This window comes from Orbicella faveolata, unplaced genomic scaffold (genome assembly GCF_042242905.1).
Source record: "Orbicella faveolata isolate gen_17 unplaced genomic scaffold, um_ofav_v1 contig_34, whole genome shotgun sequence".
NCBI classification, from domain to species: Eukaryota; Metazoa; Cnidaria; class Anthozoa; order Scleractinia; family Merulinidae; genus Orbicella; species Orbicella faveolata.
In genome coordinates this window covers 564,425-589,194 of record NW_028301563.1, presented here as the reverse complement: position 1 = coordinate 589,194, position 24,770 = coordinate 564,425, and the positions used below count along the sequence as shown (strand labels likewise).

Below are 24,770 nucleotides of genomic sequence, written 5' to 3'. Positions count from 1 at the left end.
GAATTGTTGATTTCTAGCCCAGATATCGAGCTGAACTTGTCAGGTTGATATCTGGGAGGAGGATCTTTTCTCTACCTTGGGAAAGGTACTGACATAAGCTCTTCCATTCAATGATTTTCTAAGATATTCCAGCCTGAAATTTAGGGAACTTCTAGTTTCCCAACATGAACTCCTTTCCTTCGTCTGTTTTCCCCTCCAAGGCGAATGGGGAAAAACTGAAAAAATTAAACTTTCTCTCCTGTGGAAGATACATTCTCCATGCCAAATTTAGAAAGAAAAATCAGCGTCCACTGCAAGTCTACCCAATAGGATAATTCATGACCGCAAGATAGATCATGTAATAGAGTCCTAAAGTGTGACATCACAAAAAAATAAATTTGAGAAATTATGGGATTTGGCACCATTTTCGAATAGAGCATCCTTAAAAAAGGGTGTTTGCCAAAAATTACCTCTTAATTGTAATTCCCAGCCAAAATATAAAGGATGAAAATTTGGTACTGCCCCATGTAAATCTCTCTAATTTTGAGTTGGTTCTAAACTGAAGGAATTGAACCAAATTTTGAAGGGTTTGTATGGGATGCTATCAAACTTTGATCCCTTATATCTCTATCAGGAATTGCAATTCAGAGCTAATTTTTAGGATGAGGGCATCTTTTAGGATCCTCTATAAGAGTATGACATCATGTCCCATAATTTCAAAACTTTTATTTTTGTGATGTCATCACCTTAGGACTCTATTGTAGAGACAAATCCCGGTGCCCATTAGGTGCGGCATGCCTGAATCGTGACTACCAAGCCACATTTGAAAACGTCAATGGAAAGGGGACTGACCGCGAATCAATTCACAAGATTCTGCAAGCACAGGTCTTATTTAGAGATGAGAGTAAATGGAATGCAGCCATGTTGAGCAAACACATCTTGTCCCTAAGGGACACCAAAACAGAATTTGTAGTGACCAAGTAAATAATGGCCCATGTAAGACTATATTTAAATGTGACAAAGAGATGCAACCTGTGCTTAATGGAAAATTCTTCATCCTATGGAAACAGGGCATGAGTACCTTGAAAAAAGAATGAAAATTTGGCACTGCCCCATGTAAATCTCTCTAAGGTTTGCGCGTCTTGTATACGTCGTGGTCTTCCCCTTAAGGTACACCCGGATCCATTAGGGTCTCAAAGATTTCTTGGACTTCCATTCCTGCACAACGTAAAAGTAACGCCTTCGAGCAGCTGCTGTGATCCCATGACCATCCACATAAAATTGAAATGCCTTTTACCATCACTGCCATGTTGGCCCCACATTCATGCTATCTCCTTGACGATCAGATGGCTTAATTCCACAAAGTTTGTCATTTGTCACCATAACTTTCCTTCAAACGTGTCTTCGTATCACTTTATTCTTGTCCCCAATTGTAGTGTTTCATGGTCAGTGAAACATCTAGATTTAACCAAAATAAGTGCATGCAATACAGTTTCAACTCGACACTTGACCATGTGCATTTGATCACCTCGTAATTCATTTTGGCCGTACATGATTACATCATCGATACTACATGCATGGTTATCCCAAGGAATTTTACTCCTTTGACTATCACATTTTATCGTGAGAAGGATTTAGTAAAAAGTACAAAGTCATGATGATGACCAGTTGAAACTGAATTCTTGTGGAAGTTGTGGTCTTAATGTCCAAAATGCCGGTGTGTATTTGCCGTACTGTGTAGAGGGATGGAAACCCCTTCATGAAGTTCACATGCATGACCGAATTTCAAAATAAAAATGAGCGATAGAAATTTTACACAACGTTTTGATGTCATCATGACATCATTATCAAGTGACAAGAAAATAACGGTTCAACAGTGTTATATATGCTGTGAGAGGTGTGATTGTTCATTAACTTATTTGTTTAAAGTTTTGCGCAGATGGAATCTGATTGCGTGTTCAGGCTAGGTTTCTTCTTTCTAATGAACAGCATTTCGTAAATCACACAATCTAGTTTTGCGTTGCATTTCTTTCGAGTGCAAATCACCGAAGCCACTGAAAACACTGCAAAGGGTCATAAAGCAGCTGAAACAACTAGATAACATCGTCGTAACGAAGCCAGATAAAGGTACTGGTGTAGTCTTTATGAACAAATCTGATTATGTTAGCCTTCTGGGTCAGGCATCTATAAACGATACATCTAAACTCGTTCCTGTCAGCTTGCAGAGACCAAAAATGAAAGGCCGGTCATTGAAACATTACCACCCCCTGTTGCAGAAGTAGACACACCTCGATTCTGTGGTTCGTAAGATTCTGCCAAAGGAGATTACCGATTCCGTTTGTCAGAAAGGCTCATGCCTTACCCACCTTTATGGTCTTCCAAAGACACACACAGAAGTTATCAATGAGACCAATCTTGTCTGCCACGGGCACCTACAACTATGCCCTCGCCAAGTGGCTTGATGAAAAACTGAAGCCGCTGTCAGTTAATCGCTACACGATTTCTGATATGTTTGCTTCTGCAGAAGAGATTCAAGACCTAAAAGTCGACGAAAACGACATTTTGGTATCCTATGATGTCACGTCTTTGTTTACTAATGTACCACTTAAGGAAACTATCGAAATGATCGCCGAAAAAGTGTTCGTAAACAACTGGTTTAACAAAACACAAGTTAAACATCACTCAGCCTGACCTGATTCAACTTCTAGAAGTAGCAACTAAGAACCAATTGTCCCAGTTCGATGGCAAGCTTTATGAACAGACAGAGTGGCAATGGGCTCACCTTTGGGACCCCTTATGGCAAACGCATTTCTCTGCTCCATCGAAGAGAAATTAGAACATGACAACAAGCTCCCAGAGTTTTATAGGCGGTATGTTGATGACATACTTGCCACGATGAAGGATGTGCCAGCAGCAGAAGCCTTTTTAACAACACTTAACAATTGTCATCCATCCATAAATTTCACAATGGAACTAGCTTCCGTCAACAAGCTACCATTTAATTTGTATGGAAATACTTAAGAAAGGTCACAAACTGGAAACCAGTGTTTACCGCAAGCCAACAAATACCGGCCTACTACTCCATCACCAAAGCCATGTGGACAAAAGGTACAAGAAATCGCTCATTAACACCATGTTAAACCGTGCTTTTCACCTGTCATCCACATGGGAGTCTTTCGTGACTGAACGTGATTGCCTGAAGCTGATGTTTACGAACCTCAAGTACCCTGAAAGCCTAATTAACTCCATCATTTCTCACTTTGTCACCTCAATGATGATCAAAGATCCTCTTGTGCCACCTCAACTACCCGTCAACGAAGATACTGTTCACCAAGTGGTATTGCCATTTAAAGATCAAACGTCGGCCGATGCAGTGAAAAAACAACTATCTGACCTGAGTAGGAAAATCGATCACACTCTTCAACCAGTATTCAAGAGTTGAAAAATCTGTGAAGATCTCAAGATGCATGAACCAAAACCACCTCTAATTAATCAACAATGCGTAGTGTACAATTACCAATGTGATCTGTGCAATGCAGAGTATGTTGGGTATACCAGCTGGCATTTGTGGCAACGTATTGATGAACACAGGTTCTCTGCAATCGGAAAGCATTTAAAGAACGATCACGGCCTTTATAACATCGACGACCTTGCCGATAATTTTTCCGTCCTAAAGAAATGCAACGGAAAACTGGATTGTTTGATTTACGAAGTGCTGTTTATTAGAAAGAAGAAACCTAGCCTGAACACGCAATTGGATTCCATCCACATGAAACTATTTGTTTAAACAAATATGTTAATGAACAATCACACCTCTCAGTGCATGTATAACACTGTTGAACCGTTATTTTCTTGTCACTTGATAAAGATGTCATGACGACATCGAAACGTTGTGTAAAATTTCTCTCGCTCATTTTTATTTTGAAATGTTTATCGAAATTTAACCTCATTCATGACCGAATTGTTTCAAAAAAATTCACATGCATGGCAAAATCGTTTCACATGGTTGCAAAAAAATTTCACATACATTATACGAAGTTCATAATAGAAAAAAGTTCACATGCAAGACAAATACTTTCACATGCGTTACAAAGATTTCATGTGCATGTGAATATCTAATATAGCAAGCATGTATATTTCCAACATTTATTTCACAATTCCTTTCACAAACTTTTCACATACTCTTAGCGAAGAATTAGTATTTGCGTGAAAAAAAACCCTCAGGTGACACGCATCGATTGATAAGAATTGTAAACTCATTTGATAGCGTAGTTTGTTTCCCTCAGAAAATTCACTATGGAAGAGACATATTGCCAGTAAATCTTAGAAAATAGGTAAATGTGACAATGACGGTGAACTAAGCGCCTTTGCTATGCAGAACAAAAAAATTACATATTGGTGTTTAATGTTTCCAAGAATGAACAAAATCTTATCGACAAATTGTTGAAACTCGAATATATTTTTTAAGCAACGTGTTATTGTATCTATTGCAATTGCTTGAAAGTCTGAATTCTTGGATTATTTACTTACAGACATTATTTTGACACTAGCTTATAACAGGCAATTCAGTAAGTGAACTTCCTTGCTGGTTTTTTCCATTAAAGTTTTGGTTTTCCTTATTCTTTGGCTCTTACCACTTGCCTTGGGTCTCTGTATGCTTCATTTCTGTAATATTGAAAATATTTTGAAAGTACAAATCTTTGATCTTTTCCTGGATTTACGCTCATCACCTTGTTTAGTAGACAACAAAATTTTTCCATAGAGCATGGTCCATATCATTGTGTGATCGCAGTATGAATTTTCTTCTGCAGCTTTGGCTTAATAGATAATCAACCAAAAATAATGGCCCATGTAAGACTACATTTAAATGTGACATAGAGATGCAACCTGTGCATAATGGCAAAATTCTTCATCCTATGGAAACAGGGCATGAGTACCTTGAAAAAAGAATGGGCGTACAGGCATGCAAGTGTGCAAGAAGTGCAGCATGCTTGGATGATCACACTTCTGTAGTGCTATGTTTGTCCTTTCGTTATGCAATTAATTATATAGATGAACTTGACTGAGCACATGCACGAACCTCTAAAGGGTGCAATGTTTGTGGCCATGTTTGTGTACCAAACCAATCCTGTGGGAGTTGAACTGTTTTCTTAAGTAAGCACTTTCGTTTGGTCCCACAAATTTGTGTGGCTATTGGTGTCATGAGTGAAAATGTTGTATTGAACAGTGCAGTTTGCACCAGTGTAAGGAGTCAGTGAAGGGGTACATTAAAGTGGGTTATGTTTGTGATGAATTAATTATATTTAATAAGTGTCAAGTGTTGATGAAGTCAATAGCAGGGGGATGTTTGCCTTATAAACTGGTGTTAGCCTCTCTGCTGTGATTCATTTTATCTTTAGCAAATCCAACTTCGTGCAGAAGAATTTTAAAGAAATGCTACAGTAGCAGCGTTGCACAATAAGCAGTTAGAGTTTAAAGTCATAGGACAAGAAAAAAAACCACCTTCGAAGGCCTGGAAGAACGGTTATATGCCGTAAGTTTGCGAGTTACTTTTGTGCTTTTATGATTTAAATGCAAAACATTACATTGCTGCTTGGCTAAAAGATCGTTGACTAGCAAGTGCTAATATCTTCTCTAGTGACACAGATATGCATGAATGGTTTATTAGAAACCCATAATTTACATATATTTAAGGCATAGGGTGAGTAATCTAAATGAGATAGCTCTGAATTCCACTATCTTTCACCTAGCATTGTTAACAACTGCACCTTTCAATTACAGGCGAACTCTCCACAATCAATGGTTACATGTCTGGTTTCTGTCTCATCTTCGCAGACCTGTCAGGGAACAGAAATTCAAAAGGTCACATCTGTGGATTGTGATTGGTAGATTTCATTCTTTTCGAAAGGTTAGTTTGTTATCGTCATAATCATGATTGGCAGCAGCCAAAAACGCAGTCCAATAGTTAGGTTTTGATAGACCGGTGATAGAATGTTCAAGAAGGGAGTATGTAAACAATCAACCACTTTTTTGTATAGTTATTTCAGGACAAAGAAAACCTGAGAAGGTTTCAAAATGACTTTCAAACATTAAATGAAAGTAAAAATGCTCTCAATTGAAAGCTCAAATTTAAGCAGCTGCTGTTGCAGTCGATAAAATGAATAGATCATGAAATACAGAGTGAGATATAAATGAATAGATCATGAAATACAGAGTGAGAAATAAATGAATAGCTAATAAATAAATGACACAAAATTTACAGAAAAATAACAAAATTTACTGCTCTGTCAACTAATATCTTAGCATTGTTTTAAAGTACCTTGTATGCCTGCCTGGTGGTTGAGAGGCATCATAAAGCCTTGATAAACCCATAAGTCATCAGCACGTTTTAAAGAATCAAAATGTGTTCTGAAACTTCGAAGGCAGCTGACATACCGTAATCGTGTTATCGGCGTTCGAAGTCAGGTCGAGCCAGGTAGCAAAGTCTAAGAGCAGTTCTTGCCCAAGAAAAGTACCCTCTGGTGAGTTGTGGCCCATTTGCCAAGCGTTGCTAGCGTCAAAGTTTGGAAAGCAAGAACTGGTTTTAGACTTATAAAATTTGTCTTGTATCGACCACCATGTTTTCCCGCGCACGAGGTGTAAAGACCCTTCCCGGCATGCATTGCGATTACGTGCTGCGGACGTTTCTCGAACTGGTAACTAGATTTAAACATAATAATGGCCAGCAAGTGGCGATCGATTTTAACAGATCTGTGATCTAGTTTGCGTTGATTTTATTTCAAATCGGCATGATTGTAGTATTTTGAGCTTCTGAGATCAGGGGACATGCAGATGTATGGAGACCTGTACGTTGCGCAGAAGGGTTAATCTGTTAATCTGTCAGCCCTATATATAGAGCATTTTCACTTGGAGTCATCAAATTGTTAAATCCAAAACTAAACAGCCACCAAAGTTGTTATCCTCATCGGGCATAAGAGGTACCAGCACATTTTGAACTTGGAAGTTATGGCGGTGCATGACATAAAGCTACGATCGCGTTTGTTGAAAACTATGTTTTATCTCGTGATTTTTTAGCCATTTAAGACATTGCTGTATTTGGAAAAGTGCTTATTGAAATGTTTATTTGTTTTATTTTATTTTTATTTACACCTCTCTTGACCTGAAATCAATATTTTTGAGCTTACACGTTGCGTGAAATTACCATTTTCAGGAGCCCATCATGGGCTCCTACCATTTTGCTGTTTTCTAAGTGAAACCAACATCCTTGCCGTCACGCGTTAGTGTCAAATCAACATTTTAACCTATTTAGACTTGAAATCAACATCATTGAGCTTATGCGTGCGTGAAATTACCATTTTGCTGTTTTCTAAGTGAAATTAACATCCTTGCCGTCAAGCGTTAACGTGAAATCAACATTTTAACCTATTTAGACCTAGAATCAACATCATTGAGCTTATGTGCTGCGTGAAATTGACATTTTGCTTGTTTCTAAGTGAAACCAAGATCCTTGCTGTCGCGTTAACATGAAATCAACATTTTGACCTATTTAGACCTGGAATCAACATCATTGAGCTTATGTGCTGCGTGAAATTGAGATTTTTCTGGTTTCTAAGTGAAACCAACATCCTTGCCGTCACGCGTTAACGTGAAATCAACATTTTAACCTATTTAGACCTGGAATCAACATCATTGAGCTTATGCGCTGTGTGAAATTGACATTTTGCTGGTTTCTAAGTGAAATCAACCTCCTTGCCGTCACACGTTAACGTGAAATCAACATTTAAACCTTTTTTGACCTAAAATTAACATTTTTGAACTTATACGTTGCGTGAAATTGACATTTTGCTGCTTTCTAAGTGAAATCAAAGTCCTTGCGGTCGTGGCGGGCCGAGGCTTTGTTATGATAAACCGAGGCGAGACTTCGACTTATAACAAAGGCTTGGCTTGGCTATTATAGTAAAGGATTGGCTCTGTTTATCATAACAAAGGCCCGGCTTCGTTTATTTGCAGCCTTGGCGGGAAAAGGGCATTAGGTATTTTAATCAAAAGTGAACTTTGTCGAAAACACTCCAAATTTCGCATGCAGTTTTGTTTAGGTATGTTTAGCAATGTCCCATAGTTTTCCTGCTAAACTGTGCTTCGTTTTCGGGATATTGCGTATGCAAAAAACCACTCGGTTTTCCTAGCGGCGTCGGTATAAAGTGAAGCAAAAACCAGCGGCAAAAATACAGGGACATGTTTTTCTATTACATTGAAGACCACATGCAAAAATTCAGCTAATTTGGAGCAAAAAAAAGAAAAGCAACCAAAATCGTCACTTATCCCCTTTTATGACTAGCTTCTTCAATTTTATTACAGTATATAGTATCAAATATTTACAAGCACAAAAATCCTATGAAACCTATTTACAAAACCTGATTGAAACCTATATTTATTTGAAACCAATTAATTTATCCTATTTACAGAGAAGTTCTAGTTTGCACGAGCTGGTCCGTTAAGCCGAGAACAAGTCTTTAGTAGTTGGGCGGCAGTCTTTTCGTTGTTCTTGTACTTTTCCCAGCTTGCAAATAGCTTAGCCTGGATATTCCTAGTGACACTATGTTGAATTCATTTAAGTTTACTGTCTGATACAAGCCTGATTGTCACGGCTGTAAGCTTTGCCTCCCTATCAAGCAACTTGATTAATAAATACAATGGCAAACCACATTGTCCCCCCGCTTGGCGATTGAGTGCGTTATGCCAACCTTAAAGTTCATTATTGGTCCGGATGGGCTGTTTGTAGACGCACCAGTTTCTCAGAGTAAACACCTGGCTTTCGATCCATCGTCGCCTGATTTAATCGACAAGACTCCTCAGCTGCTCTGTTTGGGCCTGGGCCTCGAGGTGGACGAACATCGGCAGGATCTCTTGGCACGGAAGGAATGGTAGGGCCATGATCTTTCTGATATACTTGTACACTGCATTGTCACCAGAGTAAGCCATCTGAAGGCCAAGCTCTTGTACATTAAAGTAAAAAATTAAAAAAAGGTACTCAAAAAAGTATAAATGATAATACTTTAACAGTTGCCACAGTATCAGATGATATCAGAAACTAATCGTGTTGGCTCTCCTTTTAAGTTCTATTAAGTTTTGACTATCTTGTCATAATTGCTCGTTATGATTTTATCTCAGTTTAGTCGTTTAGTGTTCGCAACTGAATTGGGGATTACAGTTTACTTTCGTGGCTTTTTGCCCAACAATTAAAACGCAATACATACCTTCCTTCAGACGGCTTGTGTCCAGTGGAAAACGCATCCTTGGATTTTAACTGTCAGTAGGACTGCTCGGAGTGCCGACCACAGCGCCTTCTTGAAGTCCACGGTGACTTGCCTGATGGTGAGCTTGGGCATCAGTTGGATTAGCTTCTGGAGCACCTAAGAACAATGTAACAATAGAAATGATGTAACAATAGTATATATCATACACTGAGATTTACACACTGGAAAGGTGAGACTAGTTTTGTAAATGTGTGTAGAAAGTTAATGCTAATAATGTCTTTCCTTTTCCATGTAGTTTTGTAAATGTTTGTAGAAAGTCAATATGCTAATAACGCCTTTCCTTCTCTATATGAATTTTGCAAGTTATATAGATATATATAAGAGAAATAAGTTATCTTCTCTTGATATATATCATTTTAAAGCAAAGTGAACGTACCTTTGTATAGTCCTTTCCCTTCTTGCTGGACATGGGTACGTATGCTAGGGGCACCTGCTTGGCATACTCACCAGATCTAACAAACGCATTTACTGTTAAGAGCTGCTTGAAAGGGTGGCAAACAAGCTTGAACGTTCCATCGATGTACCAGGTCTTAGCACGGGCCAGGGTTTTGAGCTGCTCCTGTCTTGAAATAGTAGTTGGCACCTATCCTTTACTTTGAGGTCAGCATGGAGGAAACCATCGGGTAGACATTCATCAACCAGCTCGAAGTCAAGATCTCGTGGGTGTTCTGGGCAGATTTTTTGACGTAGACGGTTGGCCTGTCTTTCAATGTATTCCGGTTTGGGCAAGGCTGCACACGGGGCTTCAGTCAGTTCTTCCCAGAGGACCTATAGACAGAAATAATAATAATAATAATAATTTAGCAGACTGAAATATGTTATTTAACTTTGTTTGCCGGCTTAGGGTCGGTCAGTATAGTGAAAAACTGTGACCTCGGGCTTGAAAATGCTGCCCTCGACCTGTAACCTGGGGCAGCATTTTCAAGACCTTGCTCACAGTTTTCACTATACAGACCGACCTTAAGCTGGCAAATACCATGTGAATTTTTTTCCTGCAGTAAATTGGCTTTACAGGTTACAAATGGGTTTGTTTACGCAACTCTTGTCATTGAATCGGCTTGGGCACTGTCTAGTAATGATTTGTAAAAAATCTTGGCAATGGGCAAGTAGCTCAGATAGAAAGATGTAAGAACAATTTTTTTTCGAACTACTGTACATTAGTTGCATTTATTTCACCAGTTAAGTTCTCCAAAATGGTTTCTGCGATGTGAAATTTCGTGTGAAGTTTGAAGTTTTAGCACAAGAACAATTTCTGTCACTTGTTCACTTGAAATCAGGCTTTTCTACCGTAAATTGAATAGCAGAAAGTGAGGAAATTCGTTAAGTGTATTCCACAGAAATTCTCCTAAATAAAATAATGATCAGAGAGGTAAACTCGACTGAGATTGACTCAAATTTTATACCGAGAGATATAATTTCATGTTCCCAAAAATTTCAATGTCAATAGAAAGAGAATAATATTTAAAACTATACATACCTCATTTACTATTGCTGAAGCTGGCTTGAATTTGTCCTCCAACGCTTTTGACTTCACGGTAGCAATTATTTTGGCCGCGGTAACAGCTCCCATATCCACTGCATGGTTGTGCATGCTCTTCCCTGGTTGGAAGGTCCTGTCCCGCTCTGTCACTGAGGCCTTGCATGGATTTCCCTTTGGGCGCATCGTACACTGCCAGTAAGTTGTGTAGGGACGCCTGGAATGGACGTTGTAGGTGAAACCGAGGCTGTCGACAAGGCTGGTGTTTCCACGTTTCGTTCCTTGCTGGACCAACTGGAAAGTTACCAGCTCTGTAACTATTGGGAACTGGTTCTAAAATCGATGGTTCTTCGTTTGTTGAGTGTGGCTCTGAAGATGTGTCATCTGTTTAAAAGAGAGAAAATATGTAAGTACTGGTGTATATACATTTCGGCAAAAGCCCGCGTAAAAGAACCTCAGTGCTTCCAAGCTAGGATAAGAAGTAACTTAAAACTGTTTGGTTAATCGTTAACACATTTCACAGAACCAAAACAAAACTACAACAACAACAATTTATTGCTATTCCATATATCTGGATGGTATAACCTTAAATGGAATGATGGGTATTTTAGTACAATGTCACTTGTTATTCGTTGCGTAATAGTTTTATAACGATCACAATGAAATAAGAAATGGTTTTCGTCCTCAGTTTGGTTAGAGTGGCAGTATTGACAAAACCAAAATTCACCAAAAGTGTTTTCATCTGAGAATAGTGGCGTCCCGCTCTCTTCAAAACTCTCAGGTTCAGGAGGGCTTGCAGACAGCTAAAAGATAGGACAAATCAGTCAATGCTCGTGTTTTTTACTTAAAGCAGATGTGACTAAAACTTAAACAGTACTTAAGGACAATTTTTTTTGTTTGTAAATTGAATTTACGCTTTACAATGTAACAGACTTATCTAAGAGTCTTCTAAGACCGAAAAGTAACTTACAAAAACCTAAGTTACATAAACATAAGTGCTTGTACTTACCATTGAGGGGTCATTGATCAAAGAGTCCATATCTTCCTCTATTCTGGTACTCTCAAAGCATGGTGTCTCCTTGCACACCTGGCAACTCCAGTCGATTCCCTCTCCAGACTGTACGGCGGCGCGGTACTGGGCTCGGGATATCCCAGTATTGCAGGTATGATGTTGCCATCGGTAGCAGCCTTCACATTGGAGGCCTTCTTGGCGTGGGCGAAAGGAGAAGCTACACACGTTGCAGATATTCATGACGTTAAGTTGATAGAATTGAATTCAGTTGTTCTAAAGCTCGAATTAAGATCCTGTATTTTGGGGGGCCTTTTATACTTATGGTATCGGATCAGAAAGGTAAGTGTGATAAAATTCACAGTTCTGATTGGTTAACAGGAAACATTCATATTCTAATAAGCCTAAAAACAAAAATCACATAGACGAAGCTGATTAAAAAACGACGCTAATTAGTGTCAATTGTAGTTTGACTTGTGACTTTTTCACATATTCTAAACAATAGCGAAACTTTTGATTTTTTTCAAATAGGAAAAGAAAGGTTAATTGCACACATGCACGTGATAACTGAATGCTGAATACTGTTTAGATTTTTACTGAAGACTTTTAACTCCTAGTTTTAGTAAATAATGAAGTGCTCTTGCATGGAAAATAACTCTAGGTAAGGGAATGAAATAAAAGACAACACACACAAGTGAAGGTAAACTTTATTTAGATGTTGGCGAAGCGACTTAGGATGTTGGTGAATCGACCTAAGACGTTGGCAAACGAGATGTTGGCGAAATAAGTCTGCATGCGAACCAAGTGGCCCATCAGGCTGGAGCTTATCCCGGTTTCTGTAACATGAAGAGACCAGGAGTATTTCTACTCCCCCCTGTATGGGATGCTAGTCCATCACAGGGTTACCACCAGCATTAAGTTCGCCGGTACCCATTTATACACCTGGGTGGAGAGAGGCACTGTGAGAGTAAAGTGTCTTGCCTAAGAACACAACACAATGTCCCTGGCCAGGGCTCAAACCCGGACCGCTCGATCCACAGACCAGCGCACTAACCATGAGGCCATGAGGCCACTGCGCGAAATGACCGGATACATTTTGTTCTTGAACAAGAACAGTGCCCAGTCCAACTGGACTTGCATTAGCAAGGACTCCTGTTTTGGCATCCTTGTCATAGCAAGCTAATGTTTCAACACTTGCTAGTGTTTCCTTGAGAACCTTGAATGCTTCTTCTTGCCTCTCACCCCATTTGAAGTTACACCTTTTCGTGTCGGCTGTTGAAGTGGTTCTGCAGCTGTGGCCAGATTTGGATTGAATTTGGCACTGAAATTCACAGGTCCCATATAACTTCTCACTTCTGCTACAGACTCAGGTTCTCTGACATTGACTACTTCTTCAACTTTGGATTCTGTTGGTTTATTACCATGTGTAGACAATAGGTATCCCATGAATTCTAACTGGGGCATCTTGAACTTGCAACTCGTACCATTCAAGGTCAAACCTCTTTGTTGCAATCTTTCTAACATTTTCTCGAGCCTCTCATCATGTTGCTGGTCATCTTTAGCATGAAGAATGATATCATCAGATATGTTTCGCACTCCTTCACATCCATGCAGAGCTTGCTGGATAGCATGCTGATAGATCTCAGGAGCAGAGGTTATGCCAAACTGCAATCTCTTGTAGCGATAAAGTCCAGCATGTGTTAAGAATGTTGTGATGTCACGTGATTCTTCACTCAGTTCCAGTTGATGATAGTCCCACTTAAGGTCTAACTTAGAGAACACATTACTTTGGGCATGTCCTGGAGGACCTCATTGATGGTGGAATTGGATGTTTTTTTCTCATAATAGCTTCATTTTTCCTGCGCATATCAATGCATGATGGAATCTTACCAGAAGGTTTGGGAACTACTACTATTGGGCTGACCCAAGGTGTTGGTCCTTTTACTTTCTCAATAATGTCCAGCTGCTCTGACTCGTGCAACTTGCTCTTTACTTTCTCTCTCAAACTAAATGGCACTCTCCTGGGATGCTGAACCACTGGATTAACTTGTTTATTCACATGAATTTTAACTTGATAGTCAGTTAACTTGCCTACTCCTTCAAAATATGCTTTGTATTTATCAACAAGGTCTGGTGCACTTATGGCATTAAGTTGTGGTCCCAGTCTTAGTACATCCAACTCCATGGCTGTCTTCCTGCCCATTATCGGCCTGCCTTCATTGCCGATGACAATAAATTCAGCTGTGACATATTTTTCAGCTAGGTTTACTGATGCCTCAAACTTTCCCAGCATGTCCAGTGGTTCTGAAGTTCCATAAGGATACAATTTTTGCTGATTTGTCTTCACTGACTTGCACTTTACTCCTTTTTGTTTCAATTCTTCCCCTGTCTTCTGATCAATGACATTACATGATGATCCTGAGTCGATGACAACTTCATTAAGAATGACTCCTCCAACTTGTAAATCAACCATCTCTGATCCACTCCGGTCCCATGATTTACTGAATGCCACAGTAAAAGCACATTCATCATCTTCACCATCCTCCATGCAGTTAACTTTTCCCTGTCCATCTTGTTTCCGTGTGTTCTTTTTCTTCTTCTCTTGTTTACTCTTTGTTCTGCAGACTGAGGCAAAATGTCCTGTCTTATGACACTTTGTACAGGTTTTAGATCTTGCTGGGATGTATTTTTGCATCTGTCACTACCCCAGCACAAACACTTCGGTGTGCAAGGCCAGCTGTTTCTTGCACACTGGCAAGACGTACAATATTTCTTCTTACACTGGCAACCAAACTGCAAGAAAATCAGCCTTAAGTACGTAACTATAAAGTAAAAATGCTGTTGCCAAAGGTTCAAGATAGGAGGAAAAGGCGACTGTTGAGGCTGTACAGAAGGAATCTTTACAAATGGGGTTTTTAAACAATTTATGATAAATCTGTAAATGTTTCAGTGGATTTGGTGTAAAAGAAAAACTACGTTCCCAATAAAAGCACTGCTCATCTTGATCGGCCAATCTTCACTTTTTGGTCAACTTTCTTGACTAGTTCAATATATTTAGAAAATATTAATAAATAATTATTAAAAGGATTTTATCGAACGAAATCCATGCTTGAATCTAACAGTCTTAAGCCAACTGAGAGCTGGATATAAGCAAGCATTGGACATTACTCTGAGTCTATACATCACTTTTGACCAAACAAAATGATCTTGCGGTTTTGACTACAGCACCAGGAAGACATGTACAGATATATGTAACGTAAAACATGTAGGTAGGCCTGAGTAACAAACAGTTTCTTAACGTTGAACCGTTTCATTTTGCAAATATCACAACACGCTCCTGAATGGAAAGAGGCTTTATGGGCTTGTTCGAAAGCTAGTCTGCTCTCACGTCACAAGTAGTTCCTTAATGAGCAATGCCTTATAACACCCTTTCATAATTTATTTTCCAAGTTCAGTGACTCACAGCTACTTTGATTGGAGAATAAATTCAGCAAGCTGCTGGGGGCTCATCTGTTTCATCATGTCAACATCATCTGATAAAAATAACACATCTTTTTCATCAGTACTTGGTATATCAAAAGTCCACCTCTGCGCTTCTCCTCTTTCTTTATCCTTGCAAATTTTTGGCTTATTTTGGCTTTGATCAATTGGTCCTCTTCGCCCATGACCCATCGTTGTTTATACAAGTAGATCATGAATGTTAAACTGACGTTTCCTCGGTTTTGGACATCTTTTTTTCTGTATCAATAAACTGTCGTTTTACACAACATTTTGCCGCAGTTTGGGCATTTTTCTTTTGGCCGTTTTTTCTGTTTCTAACATTTTATAATGATATTTTTTATGAGTGTGAAGTGTGTGACATTGCGTAAACGTTTTACCACACGCTTCGCAAGGATAATCTTTGAACGACCACGCACTTGGGGACTTTTTAGACGTCTTACCCTCAATAGAAGGGTATTCTTTTCTCCTTCTTTCTTCATCTCTTCATCTCGGAGTGTCAGTTCTTCAAGATTCATTGACTCAGCAATTCTTTTGTGTATAACATATTCTCTTCGATTCGCGTTACCAGTGTCTCGCGTATGTTTAAAAATAGATTTTGTGGTGCGTGGGACGGTCAGTTAAAGATTATCATGGTGAATCTCGAGTCACAAATTTGCCGGTATTTGTGGACTGCAACACCTACTACTAAGCAACTTACTAAATAACTCAAGCATATTGAGATAATTAAGGTTACTGAATACCTTTAGAGGTGTCTCACATCCAAGCGATGTAGCGCATCCAGTTTAACTATAGAATATTTATTCAAGGCCCTATATCAAATTAAGGTTTATAAAGTTGGGTATCAAACTATACCAATAATTTAGAAATAAAATAAATTGTTGAATTTCTTAAGACCTCTAAATTTGAGCGTTCGAGTCACCTTTTAAAGGCTAAAACTGCAAGTCGAAGCAAATTTTGTCGTCTAAAAAGTATGTGGGATTTGCCATATTCAATTTCAGTGAAAAGTTACACAACATTTTCCAAACAGCATTGAAAAATTATGGACTGATCATAGAAAAATCGCTGTCGGAGAAAAATCTTTCAAAAAAATAATTTCGCAGTCACATCTATGTTGTTTATATGTCAAACTATCTACTGGCCAAATTTGAGGGCAAACAAACAAATTGGCTTTGACTTGTAGCTTTCAAAAGGGACCAAAAGGTGATTCAGATGCTCACATTTAGAGGAGGTGAAAAATCTCTCAATTTATTTTATTTTAAATACTTGGTTTAGTTTGATACCCAGCTCTTCAAGCTTTAATTTGATATAGAGGTTTAGGTATCTACAGTATAAGCAGACACGCAACATCGTTTGGTCGAGAAGTGCTTCAAGGTATAGGTAACCCTAAACTACAATACGTACTATACCGTACCTGGAATGATCTATTTTCACAACTCTCCTGGCCCCAGCAATCACATTTTGCTGTGCAAGGCCGTTTGGCCCTAACACATCTACAGGACACGCATCGTTTATTCCTACAGCGGCAACCAATCTGCAAGAAAATCAACCTTAAGTATGTAACTATGACGTCAAAATGCTGTTGCCAAAGGTTCAAGATAGGAGGAAAATGTGACTGTTGAGGCTGTACAAAAGGAATCTTTGCAAATGGGGTTTAAATGGGTATTGCTTAGTGTGTAAATACAACACTAGGTCCTCACTACAAGTGAGGGAGGATGAGTCGCTGGTTTCACTTGGTGATGAGGCTTTCTAATTAGCTGCCACTTTTTTGTGAACCATATTGCCATGTGGATTTGCTCTGTTAACTTGTCTTAGTACTTTCAGAAAATCTGCTGAAACCTGCCATCTTGTCCAACAGTCCTTAGGACACTTGAGAAAATGCCAAATGGTGACACATTATTTTAGTGAGAAGTCATTATTGAATTTTCCGAGCCCTTCTCCCCCCCAAAGTAATGTTAGAATAGTGGGCTACTTTAGCTGGATCAACATCACATTGTGTTGGGGATGGGGAGGAGAAGGTAAACAGAAGACCACATGTTGGCAATTTCACAGAGCAAGTTGTTTGACAAAAGAGCAAAAATTTATTTCAAAAATAAAACATTTTTGTGGCTATTTTGTACTTTTATCGGTATGCAGTGTAGTTAAAATCAGTATCTACAAACAAATCAGATTAATAGGTCTCACAAAGTCCAATTAAAAGCTTGGTGTGAAATATTTCAGGTTAGGATACCCTCCGTTGCGGTCTTGCCAGTTTTACATAAGCATCTTCTACATCAGAAGGTTGGAAAATTAGCGCCTGCTTGCAATAGCTGGCTCATCACATTCAACTGAGGTAAATGCAACTTTGCAGCTGCAGCTTATACACAGTTAAGCAGGTTAATTACTTGGGCTAGCTAAAAGCAATTGAATTTCCATATGAAAGCCCGAGTTATAAAATGCCAGCCATTCTTCTTCATCGTCTTTGTTGTCGTCATATTTCATCGCCAAATCTCATAGGGGGTCATAGTCTTACGCGTTTCTAGCGTAGAGCGTGAAACTGAGGATGAAAAATGTGACAGTAGTCACTTGAAGGGATAGACGAGAAGGCCCTTCTTTCCTCTGTGACATTAATCGTCAAATTCGGGAGTCGGCAGAAACAAAATAAAGATTACTTTTTCTGATTCCAAAATAAGGCGAAAAAATTCAACATGCAGCACCCAGGACACATGATTCAGGATGAATCCACCTAACCACTACAAGCAATTGAACTAAAAGTAATTGAATTTTTGAAATCAAATACTGCGAGCCTGAGTATATGTGAAACAGCGTCGCCTAAAGCATAAAATGAAAGCTAATGGCAAGGAAACTCGAATGGAAATAACTGCAAGCAAACCGGGATGTAACTAATTGCTAGCAAACATAAGTGGTTTAACCATATATAGTGTGCTAACGTGGACATGCATTGTTAATTTATATAAAAGGTCGTGAAATGTCACGAGAGGAAGAAGGGCTTTCTCTCGATCTTCGTGAACAATGTAATACACATAATGCTGTGTTTTGTGCTTGAAAGCCTGCCAAATAAGAAGGCTCATGCTCGTACTCGTTCTCATGAGATAATAAATAATCAGCTATGTACCATTTCAAACTATGCAAACACTGACAAAAAGCTATGGTTACTGACTTACAAAGAAACTTTAAAGATGAGGCAAACAACAGGCATTTGGATAAAGAGGTTACTCAATGAAGCAAGTTAAATAGTAGATATCTAAACGTAATTCTTGTGTCAAAATATCCTGACTTTGTTTTTTTCATGCTCAATCAGCTTGCTTCTAAAGCAGGATTTGATATTGCGGTACGGAGCCTGAGCTAAACCAGGTGACCGGACCAGGTGAGGTAATGGCCGGACCAGAAATAGGAAAATGGCCCCGCACGTGGTTTGGCTAGGAGAAAATACTGTTGCATTGCAGAGCCAAGACACAACAAAGAAGGACAACAGGTAAGGATGAGGAATTGCCCTGCCCTTAAAGTATCTGTTTTTTGAAGATTTAAGGGTAACAAAAAGTGTTGTGGCCAGGCCAGACTAGGACAAAAATTAACAGAGTGACTGGTTGTCTCTGAATATGGAGACCCTTGATAACAGAGAATCATTTTGAAGAGGAGCAGTCCCCTATATAGGGCCTTTGTAGCCAGAGCAAAGCAGGCAGGTTTTTACTAGTGGCAGTGACACTGTGAAGTTTAGGGTTACATTCCTTGTTTAATTTGATTGTAATTGTTGTCTGTGTTTTAAGGATATCCCGTTCACGTTTCACGAATTTTGCATTTACATTGCTTGAGTGGCTATCTGCACTCATTAAAACAAAAGTATTAATTATTTTGCATAAGACGCATGTCAAAAAGGATCCATTGAAGCCATAGTCAAGTTCACTACCGCTTGAAATTGAAACAGATAGGTCTGTTGATATGCTGAGTTGTAAAAACTTGTTTGAGCTTCTTTTCTTGGAGTTATTTCAATTCTTTACCTTAGAAGATTTTGTGGCAATGTATGAAATTAAAAAAGTCGGAAATAATAAAAAGTAACAATTAACAATTAAATAAATTAGTGAGATATAAGTCCCTCACAGAAAATTCTCTCGATGGAACAGATTTTACGGGCCACCTGTAATTTTTTCCAAGCAAGTAGAATAAGGAACCTGCTTTGATTTGGTTGTTTTTATTTACTTAACTGTAATATAACAGAGAACATTTGACAAGTTCAAAGTTAGTTAATATTAGCCTTATCACTTTAGGTCCGTAAATGGTTCAGCTTCTGAAGGTTAACTATTTTGAAAAAGGAAACATTTTTAAACAAAATTTAGTCCCAAGTAAAGTTCAAGAGATGCCCCACAAACTGTGGAAAGGACATGTTAATACAACATTTGGTAAGTCCATACGAGGATGTTAAATATGTGTCAAATTTCAAGCCTCATGACTGCTGCTGAAGGCCCTGTGGCCGAATTTTCAAGTTTTGCAAATTTTGAAGAAACGAAAAGGAAATCAAACCTTTTGATATCATTTCCGAAAATAGTTCACCAAAAGGGTTCTCATGGCCAAAAAAGAAAAAATCCGTTATTTCGCTTCTGTTGGCCGATTCTCGATATTTGCGGATTTACGCTCTCAAACCTTTAAGCACAACATCGCTGAGTTTTTACTAGCGATATATTCCTAGTGTTTTTTGTTAATTTTTTTTTTCAACTTCTTGTAATAAGATAATGTGAGTTAGTTTTTAGCATTTGCTATTTTATCTTTTCACTTTTAACTATTATTTTGATTTTTTGTTTGACAACCTCCTGAAAGCCGATTTAAGTGACGCTCTTAAAAGATTTTTAATTATTATCATACCATCATTAAATTAAAGGCCCAACTAGGAATATAATGCCTTCATTTAGTTATGTTTTGCTGTGCAAAGTGTTCTGTCAGTCGGTGAGCAGTACAAATAACAGCAATAATGGCAAAAAAGAATAACAATAGTCGTTTCTACGCTTCGTGTATCCACAACAAAAAAAAAAAACAGTGCTTGCCCCTGCCCTAAATCCTTGTTACATGCCCTTTTCCTTTTGCCCATCTTCTCGCTCCACCTAAGGTAATGCTTGCAAAATGTGACAGGGGAATAGACGAGGAACTCTTACAAGTTGCCGTAAGCTCAAAGAACATTATATCGTTGTACTTTTGTAATTGTGTTAGCCGTGTTATGTTAGCCGTTTCTTCTTTATTCAGTTTTATTCGTTTCATAAGGTTAGTATCAGTATAATTGTGTTTTGCCCCTTAGTATTGGGTATTCGCTTAACTTATAATCTTTCTCTTAGTCTTAATATTGGCTATTTTGGAATTCGCTTCGCTTTGTTGAAATTTCTATTTATTCAATTTGCTGTTTCCGTATTTAGCGTGTTAATCACTTAAAAACACTTACAAAAGCGAACAGCATCTAATTAGCCAAAAATAACCTGTTGACCTATTATTTGGTTGATGTATTACTCAAAATTACAAAAAGGCGTGATTTAAAATAATAGGTTGTTCCTTGTTACTTCCGAAATTTTCGTGATATTTATTTTAATTCCAAAGTTTTCATATTTATTTTCAGTAATAGCAGTTGCTTTGGCTTATCACCGTAGCTAATTGCTTAAGAGTTCCGCGCTTGCGCATTTCTAGAAAGTGCTACATTTTGTCAGTAGTTAATTTAGTTTTTCGATTACTTTACTAAATAAGTTCCGCGCCGAACTCATGCTGTTGTTTACTTCAATAGGATTAACTAACAACCTGTTGGTTGCTGATTCATCGCGTTTTAAGTATGAATACAGTTGTTGACACATCTAGTTGTTTAATTAATGTTTAGTTACTTAATTTGTAAAAGAGTGTGATTGAGCAGCAGAAAACCGCTAGTTAACACTTCAGAATTTATTAGCTATTCACTAGTTTTAATTTCGTTTGGTACTTTTCAATTTCGTGTAATTTTAGTTGTAACTTTCTCCGCCAAGCAACGAACACTTTTAACAATGAACTCGGAAAGTTAAGTTTTAATTTTTATTTGGTTGCGCTATCCTCAAAAGACTTTGTATGCTGTTATGATTACTTTTCACATCCTAGTGTTAGCACACGTATTATACTTTTTTAACAATAGACGCGTGTACGAATCATATATAAGTGACCACATTTGTAAAGGTTTTTTGATTACGTTCTACCTATGAATAAACTGCTGTTGGAACCAAGCTGACTTGTTGCTGTTGCTGTCCATCCAGTTTGTGGTTAGATCCCGGCACCCAAGAGTGTAACGGCTCTTCCTTGCAAGCGAGTGCCCCATTTGAGTCTAATTTTCCCCCGCAAGTATCGTCGCAGTTGTCTCGTCATCACGCATTCAGTGACTAACCGTTCCCCATACGCTCAGATAGGAAAAACCTACCGTTACAAAAATATAACTTTCAAATGTCTGAGGTACATACTTCTTTTTCCTCTTGCTTGCTGCTTCTTTTCAGCTTCACACGTTTAATCTGAAGTTAATAGATTCTATTAGATTGTTGTTTCACTTACTCAGTCCTATAGTTACTTGGACCTTAAAACTTTTTAGCTAACTTAAAAGTGAAACAATGTTTCATAAAGAAATTCCTAGTAACCCTATTATAGTAAAGATTAGGATTTTGAGTTCAACAAAATATATCAACATGTTTGCACAGTGCTGCAATATTGTAAAATATCCCACAGCTTGTGACTTGGTTGTTCAGTTGATTCACAAGCCTTTGAGGAGTGTGCATAAAACAAAAAAGTACAAATCAGGAGTGAAATACTGAAAATACACCGATCAAAAATATTGCACCTATGATATGAAAAATGTATCTCATATTTGTATTTATTCCACTGTGAAGGAGGCAGGTGGACGGAATAATCAAACTCATGAACTGGGAGATATTGCTATGAAGTACCACCATTCTTTCGGAGACTTATGTTAAGGGACAATCCTACGACAAACAGTGTAAGTATTATTATTGAAAGGAAAATAAGCTATGTGAAAAAGGGTAAAATCTGTATTGTACATGAATAATCATTACTTTTAGCTCTCACCTCTTCTCTGGGCGATGCAGTTTCTAAAAAAAAGAATAAATGGAAAACTGTGTTATTATTTATTTTTTACGAAGAATATCCTTTTTAGAGAGACAGATTAACAGAGTAATACTTTCAGAAGTTTTACTGGTGCTCAGTCTTTTAAGATCAGAGTAATGGGACACAATGGTCAATTAAAAAAAAATACACTTAAAGTTTTTATATGCATAATTTGAATGTGTAAAGTCCAGCTTGTAAATACAAGGATTCAATAAAAGTATTTGTTACACTGGAACGTACATGTGTATCCCGAGTCAGGATACAAGTGTGAATTACAATTGTAGCCTTACAATATTGTAAAATCCGCTTGAATGCACGTGTATTTTAACAAATGCAAATTTTAATATCTCTGCTGCCCTTTCAAAATCTGCAGGCCTATTTAAAATTCCAATAGGTGGATGAAAGCATCCACAGGGAGAAGAAACTTCTCTTAAAATTCCCTTGGATTTTCGATCTCAAAAAAACCGACTTTCCTTAAAATTCCCAGGTTGGCAGATAACTTGACATCTCAGGAGCTTGTGGAGTTCCTCTTCACTAAAAGAAGACATGTTTTGACACTCCAAATACATGTGTTTCAGAAGTCTTACTCAATCATTGCAAATTCAATGCGACTTGTATTTTGCAGTTGTGATTTACGAGTTGGACTCTCGTAAAAATAAAAGTAGGACTCTTGTAAAAGTTTAATTAAATTTGATTCTTATCATGTTTTACTCATGTAGTGATACACCTGTAATTACAAGTTTGGACACTTGCAACGATTTTTAATAAACTCGTTTTTGTCTGCGCTTGTAAATACGATGGTGTGACTTGTTGATTAGATGACTTACGAAAAAGTTTTATTAAATTGACCCCAGGTCTGATGTTCAGCGTTTGTTATTTTTATAGTTCTGTAATGCAAATTTGTGGAGCCACAATAGCCTTATTAGCGTGCTCGTCCCCAGATCAAGCGGTCCGGGTTTGAGCCCAGGCCGGGGACATTGTGTTTTGTTGTTGGGCAAGACACTTAGCTCTCACAGTGCCTCTCTCCACCTAGGAGTATAAATGGGTACCGGCGAATTGTTGGGAAAACCTAACAACTTCCATGAGAGTGACCTGCCATGGATTAGCATCCCGTCCAGGGGGAGTAGAAATACTCCTAGTCGCTTCATGCTACACAAAATGGGATAAGCTCTGGCAGCTATGAGCCAGTCGGCTCCAAGGCTTCACTTAATCCAAATTTGTCCATTGTTTATAGAGTGACTGGTCCATAGGGAAACAGCTAGTTTTCTTTTCCTCCAACCTCAATGTTTCCTTTGTTTTTGTCTTGGTGATCATTAAGAGCAGCTTCACGAAATATCAGACTATCGAATTTCTTCAAACTCGCCCAGAATGAAGCTCTATGGGCACTAGTTACAGAAATATTGTTTTAAGTTCGATAAATCAAAAATTATTTTTTTACGCAATTTTTTTCGTTTTGATTGCAAAACAGGTATAAGTCGAGTTTTGAAAGTGTTGATGGGCCAGCACGACTCCTGCAGTTTGCAAGGTTGTATAGCCTTTATAGCTTAGCTTTGACAAGGATGTCTTTTTACTGGGGATTTTCCTTTGCGATATGATAGAAGGGGTGGCTCCTTGAAGATATTTCTTAATTGTGGTTGATTCTGTATCAAGTGCCATTTCCCCATGAGTGTTTCTTTTATGTCGGGCAACGCCGGGTGGTATTGTGTGACAAAGGGTAGAATTTTCTTTTGTGCGGTTCTGTTCTCATTTGTCAGCGATGTTTTTTCCAAAAATTTGACTTCTGAGCAATGTTTTTCTACTGTTGCTGCTGGGTAACCTCTATTCTTAATGCGTATGGCAAAATTTCTAATGTTTTCCTCGAAGATAAGTTGTGAGGAATTTGTTCTCAGAAGCCTTAATGCTTCCCCTTTAATAAAGCCTTTCGTGACACCTGGCGGGTGACACGAATAAAAATTCGTGTATTGAAAGGTCTCTGTAGGTTTGAAATGTGTTCACACATCAAGTATAGATTCCTTGAGGAATCTGTCACCTTTGTACACTACAGTGTCCAAGAAAGTCGTCACTATTTATATTCTATGTAGAGATCTGCGGAAGGATAACTTCATGCTTAAATTAGAAATGACTCTTCATTTCCTGTCAGGCATCACATCTATCCGTCACGCAAACCTGACTTATACCTGACTTATTGACTTATGCCTGTTTTGCCTTTCCGCCTAGCTCATTAAAATTAAATGTGGACTTCGCACCAAACTCGGACCCAAATTTTAATTTAAGCATAGCAAAGTAAAGCCAATAGCCAGCAGCGGAAAACTATGGCGAAAATATTGTGAACCCATGTGAAGTGTTTGTTTCTTATGTGAACTCGTAATAGTCTCGACACCAC

General features: G+C 38.3%; 2 long non-coding RNA genes and 2 pseudogenes across 2 annotated transcripts; 2 read left to right on the top strand and 2 right to left on the bottom strand.

Moving 5' to 3' along the window:
• The first annotated feature begins 1,985 nt into the window (after positions 1-1,985).
• LOC149104199 (uncharacterized) lies at positions 1,986-4,300 on the top strand (annotated as a pseudogene).
• A 4,151-nt stretch (positions 4,301-8,451) lies between these two features.
• Positions 8,452-8,913, bottom strand: LOC149104198 (uncharacterized; annotated as a pseudogene).
• Positions 8,914-14,487: 5,574 nt separating this feature from the next.
• Positions 14,488-21,827, bottom strand: LOC149104197 (uncharacterized). The gene is made up of 3 exons (XR_016201555.1): positions 21,733-21,827; positions 16,695-16,814; positions 14,488-14,575 (listed from the first exon to the last, which is right to left on the bottom strand). It is a non-coding gene; the product is annotated as an uncharacterized LOC149104197 (long non-coding RNA).
• LOC149104196 (uncharacterized) lies at positions 16,792-22,618 on the top strand. The gene is made up of 3 exons (XR_016201556.1): positions 16,792-17,612; positions 18,582-18,755; positions 22,153-22,618. It is a non-coding gene; the product is annotated as an uncharacterized LOC149104196 (long non-coding RNA).
• Positions 22,619-24,770: the final 2,152 nt, after the last annotated feature.